The sequence below is a fragment of the Magnolia sinica genome, chromosome 4 (assembly GCF_029962835.1).
Source record: "Magnolia sinica isolate HGM2019 chromosome 4, MsV1, whole genome shotgun sequence".
In the NCBI taxonomy this organism is placed as follows: Eukaryota; Viridiplantae; Streptophyta; class Magnoliopsida; order Magnoliales; family Magnoliaceae; genus Magnolia; species Magnolia sinica.
Genome location: NC_080576.1, coordinates 105,865,912 through 105,876,019, shown reverse-complemented (window position 1 = coordinate 105,876,019; position 10,108 = coordinate 105,865,912).

The following is a 10,108-nucleotide window of genomic DNA, read 5'->3' as shown; positions in this document are numbered from 1 at the left end:
GTGGTGTGTTCTACCTGAGTTATTGATAAATATGATTCTTGGGAGCTAAGGTTCTCTCGTAAAGAGCTACCCTGAAATCCCACATTGATTCCTTGTACATTTTGGCAGCTGGGTGCCATAGACAAGACAAACCTTAACTAGATGAAGATTAACTCGAGATTCACCTCACATAGGATGAAGTACATCTTGAAAAAATGTCTGAAAGAGATATTATGCCCAATCTTAAATTTTTGAACAATGATGTATTCTTCTATTGGAAGCTTTGCACAAAAACCTTAGGATCTCGCCTCTCAAAAACACCAAAATTATGAGATATAATAAAACAATGAAATAAATCAAAGCACAAACCACGCGACACAAGATATTTTACATGGAAAACCCTCGAAGAGGTAAAAACCACGGGTCCTAGTCCAGAGCAACAATTCACTATGAAGAAAAACGTTACAACCAATCACAAGCACACACCACTTAGATTAAACCTTCTTCACTCACACAGGACTAGATGAACAATAAGAGAATACAGAAAACGGAGAGATCTCACCGATCACGAGGACGTAGAAGCGTTGAGACGTCGACTGCGCAGTAAATCACCTCTACAAGCAGAACCCTCCCTTCCACAAGCTTCCTCTATTTTTTTTCTCTCTCTCTTCCTCTAGAATCATTTTAGGAAGCCTTAACATACCTTAAAATAGACCTAGAGACCCCTATTTATAATTTAGACAACTCATTTCCATACCTCTGTGAAAATCGCCTCAAATTTACTCAGTCCGCACAAAATCAGGACTGAATCTGCGTAACCCTCGATTAGTCGAGCCAGGTTCTTGACTGGTCGAGTGGACCCTCGACTGGTCGAGCTAGGCTCTCGACTAGTCGAGTAATAAAAAGCCCGATCACTGGACTTTGAGTCAAGCTGTAACACCCTAGATTTTCAGGAGCCGTGTAGGAACTCGGTCTCCAAATTTCTGGGTGTCGCTTATATCATAATTATGGTGATTTGTACATAAATCAGTTTAAATGAGCATTAAAGGAATCGGCTGGACCATAAACCACAACCACAACTAATCTACTGAAATAAATGTGACTAAGAAATACAAGTATATAGGAATATCAAACGGGTCGCACAAGGCGTCGCCCAACAAAATTTATATAAGAAATGCTCAAAGGAAATGGTGCGCTAGATTCCTACTTAACAACCCATAAACAACCCGCACAGTCCACGGTAATCCATCCATAAGATGGAAGTAGGAAGCTCCCTTTCCTCATCCGTGCTCACACCGCTCGGCTCGTCGAGCTCCGCCTCATCTACATATAGTAAAGGGTCTGGTTAGTGTTTTAAAACACCGTCTCAGAGTAGGAGTGAGTAGTTAACTCAGTGGTTACTATTAGCCTTAAGTTACAATAAGGATCAATTATATGATGAATTTAATGAAAGACATACATTCACAGATCCCTAACTAGTCTTGTTAATGTATATGCATGTGTTATGATATGATGTATAACCTCGCAACAACACTCCCTCGAGTGACTTCATCTCACAGTTGCGTATGACCAACACTCTCTCATTGCGACCTCAACTGCTGAATCGTCAAATCCTAGCTAATACGATGCATGAATAATGTTAGCCAAGTATTTAATTAATTTCGTTCATCCAGTAGATTGGAAAAACTGATACACCCCACGTATCATTGCCCTCAATTGGTTGTGAGGCCAAGGCCCTTCAACGTGCGAGGCCAGGACCCTACGATCCTTGATCTCATCAGGTTCTCCATCCCCAATTTCAAGCACATGGGGAGTGCTGAGAAGAGGGATCGCTCGCGGTCACTACGGGGAGGCTAGTCACCCCAGCGTAGGCCGACAGCTCGGACACAATGTCCCATTCCACCATGCCCGGCTCTTGAGTCTGTGGATCGGTTTCGAATGGTTATCAATAGGCTTTAGTGGTTGAAGGGTGTTCCAGGTTCCATACAGGCATGAGCAGATAGGGTTAACAAACATGGTTGGTCAGTAAGTGGACTAGACCATGCGAGTTTAGGTGAGTGCGCGACGGACGATGTTGAGTACAAGCGACCCATGTAGTCTAACTACAGTCGCCCATTTGCATCCACCTAAACCCGCTGGTTTAGCCGCAGGATGGTCTTACCAACGGGACTGCCTCCTCCCACCTCAACTCTCTAACCAACCAAGGGGTTTGATGACATTCAATAATATTCTAATAATTCGGAAATCATCTTCTACACAAGTGAAGTCATGCTTTCATACATTAAACATAAAATTCAGATTTTTCTACAATGTATCTACTAACAAAAATACGAAATTAATGTGCATATGTGTTGTGATAGGTTACTGAAAACATCAACAGTTATACATTATTCATTGCACAAACATACAACAAGAATTAATGTTAGCGCGAACATACAACAAGGATTTATGCAAGCACCAACATACAATAAGGAGTAATGTAAGTACCAACATACAACAAGGATTTTATGCAATCATACATGCCACAAGGAAGGTTATACTAAAATCATATATGGGATGAACATGCCACACGAAAATTAAATCTAATCATGTTGAAGAACAAATAAACAACATTTAATCATTTCATGGAATTTAGGGGGACCTATCATGTAGGGTCTTGGCTAGGTTCTCTCTATAGGTTACTCAAGCACATCATCCTAACACTCATAATTATTAAACTCATAGTAAAATTGATGCTAAGCCACCTAAGGATAAAGTCCGCACCTTGTGATGAACCGCTCGATTCACGGCGCCTATAGGGTTATGGTGTTAGGAAATCATCGTTGAAATGCCTAAATAAGCATACAAGCTTATAAGAATTAGAAGGAATTAATCATAAGACCTAAACCTATAAATATAACTCAATACTTACCTTCAATCATCGCCGAATCGACACCAATGAAGGACAATGTTGATATAGAGGAGATGAGAGGGTGAAGATGCACAAACTCTCATGCTTCTAAGCTCTCCCTCTCTCTTTATCCTTTTTTCTCCTCTTTTCTCTTCTCCCTTTGTCCCTTTCTTTCTTATAGGGTAAATTCGTATGGGGAGATGGGTGCCCAAATAAAACCCTTATATAGTACAAGATTTGGTGTAAATGGCCCAAAGGGATAGGTTTTTACTATACTAGCCCTATGAGAGGGTCTTTCTAACCTCCAGGACCCACTATGGTGCATACATATTGATATATGCAGTAGGATAGTTAGCCGTAACGATGATTTAGTATGGATACGATCAGCCCGTCATTTGGATGCGCCGATCGACAGATATGATTATAAGTCTATTCAACGGTCATCGATAGTCGATTAGAGCCACAGCTATATGAATATAAGTAAAAAAATATCCTTACTCCATGTGTGAAGTTTGGTCGTAAACCGACGGTCTGAAATACTCAACTTTACATAAGAGTGGACGACCCAATTCACTTGAGTTTTAGCTTTCTCCTTTAGGGTATTTGCACTTCTCATGCACTCGTCTTTTGACTCAAGTTAAGTGGTTCTGGATAGTACCCAGGTTCGACTCCCGCGATGGACATCAAGCCCAGTAAGACAGACATTATTCTATAGTTTTGGAACTAGTGGCCCACCAACGAGCAGTCTAGAGCTTGTTCGAAAAATCGGAGCATTTTTTGAATGAATTAGGTATTGAGATTTCTCGTGGGCAATGATTAGGGTTCAGATTATCTATGTTCATAGTGTGACCTATTTATATCTAGTGAAAGTGGAGATTTGGTCATAATTATTCTAAACCGTCGATTTTTTGTTAAAAGAGTAACGGGGTTGATTTGGTCTATCAGTCAAGATCTGGGCCTTATCTGACTCGGCTTCGGTTAGATCTTTAATTTAGTTATGATTGTCTTGATTAGTTAGCGATGGGTCGGTTAGATTTGGGCCCTATATGAGAAAATCATGGGGCTAAACTTGATGTTCAAGTGATTGGGCGAATTCGTTGGCTTCATACAGTTGATTAATCGGACATGTGTGGTTATTTACTAGTTCCACCCATGTATAAACTAACATTGAGTGTTAATGGTCAGTAAGTGATATTATAAGTTAATTACAAAAAAAATTAAGGATTTTTGAAAATTCAAAATAGTAAAAATTTCAGGACGTTACACGAGCAGTCCTCGACCGGTCGAGCAGACCCCTTCGACCGGTCGACCAGGCTACTCAACAGGTTGAGCAGTGCAGTGAAACATCCATTTTTTACAACCAACTACTCTATCTCTCCTTTGAACTAAGGAGGAAAACCCCATCAAAATTTTTTCTTTCCGACTCGGGAGGAATTCACCTTCTTCAAGTTAGTCAGGTTTTTACAAACCTTAAACTTACCCTTGAGTAATGCCTTGGTCAACATGTCTGATCCATTCTCGTCCGTGTGAACCTTTTCAAGCTGTAACATCTTCTGTTCCAAAGTATCCCTGATCCAGTGATATCGAATCTCTATGTGCTTTGACTTCAAGTGCTGACTTGGATTCTTGTTCAAGTGTATAACACTTTGACTATCGCAATAGACCATGTGCTGTTCCTGCTTCAGACTAAGTTCCTTAGGAACCTCTTCATCCAAAGCATGTCTTTACATGCCTCTGTGACCGCAATGTACTCAGCTTCTGTCGTCAACAATGCTATGACCTTCTGTAGCTTGCTTTGCCAAGAGACCACTCCCCCTGCAAACGTGAACATGAACCCCGATATATGCTTCTTGGAGTCTATGTCACCTGTCATATCGGCATCTGTGAAGTCTTCTAACACAGGTTTTCCGTTACCATGGCATAGGCTCAACCTGGATGAGCCTCTTAGATACCGCAGTATCCACTTCACTGATGTACAATGTTCTTTGTCGGGATTGGCAAGATACCGGCTGACAATACCAACTGCATATGTTATGTCTGGGCGCGTACACACCATAGTATACATCAAACTTCTTACAGTTGACGCGTAGGCTATCTTCCTCGTCTCATCCACCTCTGCCTTTGTCTTTTGACATTGCTTGTCGCTCAATTTGAAATGACCATCCAGTGGAGTATTGACCGGCTTCACTGCATTCATATTGAACCGTTTTAAGACTTTCTCAATATACCGCTCTTGTGACAACCAAAGCTTTTTACTGCTTCTGTCATGGGTTATCTTTATTCCCAGGATCTGTTTAGCCGGGCCCAAGTTTTTCATCACAAACGACTTGCCTAGCTCCTGTTTTAACCTGTTAATCTTCTTGACGTCTTTACCCATGATGAGCATGTCATCAACGTATAACAACAGAACTAAGAAATCACCATCTGAGAACTTGCGTGTGAACACACAGCGGTCTGACTCCGTTATGTCATATCCATGCTTTAATATGAACGAGTCAAACTTCTTGTACCATTGCCTTGGAGCTTGTTTCAGCCCATATAAGTTCTTCCTTAGCCTACACACCAAATGCTCTTTTCCCTTGACTTTCAACCCCTCTGGTTAGTGCATGTAGATCTCTTCTTCTAGGTCACCATGGAGAAAGACAATTTAACATCTAATTATTCTATCTCCAAATTCATGTTAGCCGCCAACCCAAGCAACACCTGTATGGAAGTCACATTTACCACTAATGAGAATATATCCTCAAAGTCTATACCTTTCCTCTGACCAAACCCTTTCACCACAAGTCTGGCCTTGAACCTCGTTTGTAAATTCTTCTGCTCAACTTTCTTTCTAAACACCCACTTGTTGCTCAGAGCTTTCTTGCCCTTAGGCAATTTCACCATATCATAGGTGTGGTTCTTATGTAAGGATTCAAACTCTTGCATAACTTTCAACCACTCCCCCTTATGCTCGTCAGTTAGGGCCTCAAAATAATCTTTTTACTCATGCGGTGAGTACTTCTTTGACGGCTGTCTGTCCCTAGATGACCTCCTCACCTGTGGCTTAATAGCTGGATCAAGTGGGGGTTGCTCCCCCGGTCCATCTTCTGTAGGAACTCTCTCATCCTCTGCACCTTGTTGTACTTCTCCGTCATCAGGCACTACAGGAGGAATAATCGGATCCATGTCCTCTAGCTCACCTAAACTAGGCTGGGTCTTTTTTGGCTTACAAATGTCTTCTATACATTGATCTTCAAAGAAAACCATATCTCTGCTCCTGACGAGCTTCTTCTCAGTTGGATCCCACAATCTGTATCCGAACTTTTCATCATCGTACCCCAAGAACACACATTGTCTGATCTTCGCATCGAGCTTGGACCTGTCGTCCTTTGGTATGTGAACGGATGCCTTGCATCCAAACACCCTGAGATGATTGTACGATGGATCTTGTCCAGTCCACACCTTCTTAGATACTTTTCCATTCAACGAGGCTGATGGAGACTTGTTTATCAAATACACTGCTGTGTGCAGTACTTCTCCCTATAACATATTGGGCAACTTTGCATGGGATAACATGCATCTGATTCTTTCTACAATGGTGTGATTCATTCGCTCAGCCACACTATTATACTGGGGGGTCTTGGGAACCATCTATTCATGCCGTATACCCAGGGACTTACAATACTCATGAAAGTCACCAATGTATTCACCACCATTGTCAGTGCAGATGCACTTTAATGATCTACCTGTCTCTCTCTCGACCATAGCATGAAACATTTTAAACACACCAAAAACCTCGTCCTTCGATTTCAAAGCATAAACTCAAACCCTCCTAGATGCATCATTTATAAAAGTGACAAAATACAATGCCTCACCCAATGTTTTTGTCCTCATAGGATTACAAACATCAGAATAAACCAAATCTAATGCATGTAATTTATTAACATGAGAAGCAGATTTAACAAATAAAACTCTATGCTGTTTCACTGATAAACAATCAATACAAGTTTTGAGAGGTATACCTGTCACGTCTGGAAGGAGCCGCTTCTTTACTAGTAGCTGAAGTCCTTTTTCACTCGTGTGGCCTAGACGCCTGTGCCACATGTCAGTAGCTGAATCTTCCGCTGTATTCAACCCACCCTTGCACACACTGACACTTGTCTTATAAAGAGTGCAACACTTCTTCCCTCTGGCTGCGATCAACGAACCCTTGATAAGCTTCCAACACCCACCAATAAATTGGTTTTCATAGCCATCAACATCCAACTTTCCTATCGACATCAAGTTGAGGCGGGTATCTGGAATGTGCCTCACATATCTGACAACCATTGTGCAACCCACATCGGTCTTCACACGAATATCACCGACCCCTACGATTTTTGATTCGCTAGAATTTCCCATCTTCACTGTCTCATAGTTATCTGACTTGTAGCTTGTGAAGAAGTCTTTACGTGGAGTCGCATGAAACAAGGCTCCCAAGTCTATCACCCAGTCGGTGTCTTGACTCGTAGGCGTGAGAGAAACCTCATGATCTGCTGAAAGAATAACTACAACGTCGTCATCTGAAGCGACCGCAGTGGAGTCTGATTCATTTTCCTTCTCATTTCCTTTTCCTTTCTTGTCATTCTTCTTCTTACGACATTCATGCTTGTAGTGGCTATTCTTACCACAATTTCAGCATTCAACATCCTTCCTAGTACTCGACTTGCCTCTTGATTTATCTCGGTCCTTCCTGCCCTTTCTGTTCTTTCCTCTCCCTCGATCTTGTGTCACAAGAGCCTCTTGTTGAGTAGACCCCTGAGACTTCCTCCTTGTCTCCTTATTGAAGAGACAACTAGTTACCTGTTCCATGGACACATTTTCTTCTGGCGCGGAGTTACTTAAAGATACCACAAATATCTCCCAACTGTCAGGCAATGAGCTAAATAATAGCAAAGCCTATAATTCATCGTGCAGGACTATCTTCATAACGGAGAGCTGGTTCAATATGTTGCTGACCTCATTCATGTGGTCAGTCACAGAACCACCATCTTTGACCTTGAGATTCACAAGTCATCTTATCAGAAAAATTTTATTGCCGACTGTCTTCCTCTTATACAACCCTTGCAATTTCAACCAAAGACTAGCGGCTGAGGTCTCCGTAGACACATGGTGAAATGCGGAATCGTCCAATCATTATCTAATAAGCCCTACTGCCTTTCGATCTAACTTCTTTCAATCATCATCTGACATATCCTTTGTCTTTGCTGATATGCCTAGAATTGGAGCATACAAGTCCTTGTAATAAAGAAAGTCCTTCATCTTAGCCTTCCATATGGTGTAGTTAGAACCATTGAGACTGATCATCCTTGATGAGCCACCTCAATAATTCAGATCTGATCCCACTCCGTTCAACTAACCTGAACGCTCTGATACCACTTTGTTGAAAGCTTGTACAAAAACCTTAGGATCTTGCCTCCCTAAAACACCAAAATTATGATATATAACAAAGCAATGAAATAAATCAAGCACAAACCACATGACACAAGATATTTTACATGAAAAACTCTCGAAGAGATAAAAACCACGGGATCAAGTTCGGAGCAACAATTCACTACGAAGTAGAATGTTACAACCGATCATAAGCACACACCACTTAAATCAAACCTTCTTGATTCACGCATGAGTGGATGGAAAATAAGAGAATAAAGAAAACGGAGAGATCTCACCGATCACGAGGATGTAGAAGTGCTGAAACGTCGACTGTGCAGTAAATCACCTCTACGAGCATAACCCTCTCTTCCAGAAGCTTCCTCTCTCACTCACTCACTCTCTCTCTCTCTCTCTCTCTCTCTCTCTCTCTCTCTCTTCCTCTAAAATTACTTTAGGAAGCCTTAACATACCTTAGATAGCCCTAGAGACCCATATTTATAGTTTAGGCAACTTCTTTCCACACATTTGCAAAAATCGCATCAAATTTATGCAGTCTATACAAAATCCGAACTAAATCTGCGTAACCCTCGACTAGTCAAGACTGGTTGAGCGGACCCTTGACTGGTCGAGCCAGGCCCTCGACTAATAGAGCAATAAAAAGCCCGGTTGCTGGACTTTGAGTTGAGCAGTCTTCAACCGGTCGAGCAGACCCCCTCGAACGGTCAAGCAGCGGGGTAAAACATCCATTTTTTACAACCGGCTGCTTTATCTCTCCTTTGAACTGAGGAAAACCCCATCATCTTCATCTAAAGATGGGATTAGGTAGGATAGAATTGCATTCGGTCCATGCAATTTGGAGAGGATGGGAAAGGTTGGGATTAGGTGGGATGAAATTTCATTTAATCCCATGGAATTACATTTGGTCCCATGCAGGATTTTTGTAGATTTCGAAATCCACTACACATATGGACCCCACATTTATGCATGTGTTTATCCACGTCGTCTATCCATATACACCATTTACACATAACATTCTGGTTATGTGTACAAGTGAATGACATCCGTTTTGAATTTGGTCCGTTGATTACAATTTCATGGTCCACCAAACATGATTTTGCTTACTTCAGTGCTCTCCCATAGCAAAATTTTATACCAAACATGGGATTGAATGACTATAATACCTTGTAATTTTCATACATGCAATCATTGTGCAATAATGATGTTAATCCCATCCAATACAATTCAATACCATTCAATTCCACATACCAAGTAGGCCCGGCGGATTAAAATGGATTAGGAGGGATGGGATGGTAAAATCTCGAGATATGCCAAACGAGCCAAATAGACCTGATGAACTTGTCCCCGGATATAGCAAACCCATGGATCTTAAACCAATCCAATGACATCATCATCATTACCTTAAAACTGATCTCATCCCTCCTAACCCTGTTCAATCGTGCCTTGGGCATGTTTGGTTGGACAGATTGGAAGGTAAATCCCGGGATATGCTGGGCGTGCCAAACGGACTCGATGAACTTGTCCCGGGGATATAGCAATCCCATGGATCTTAAACCAATCCACTGACACCACCATCATTACCTTAAAATCCATCCCATCCCTCCTAATCCCATGGGATCCGTTCGGCCAAACAGGCCCTTAGATTCATCTAGGGATTGGATGCGCATCACATTCATATAGGGGCAGTTTTGGCAACACCACCCTATCCTTGGGGTGCAGTTTGGGTGGATTTGAGGTCCGTGGATCCCTTTTTGTGGGGCCCACTGTAACGTATGTTCATTACAACCACATTGTCCATTTGAAAGCTCATTTTAGGGTTGGATAAAA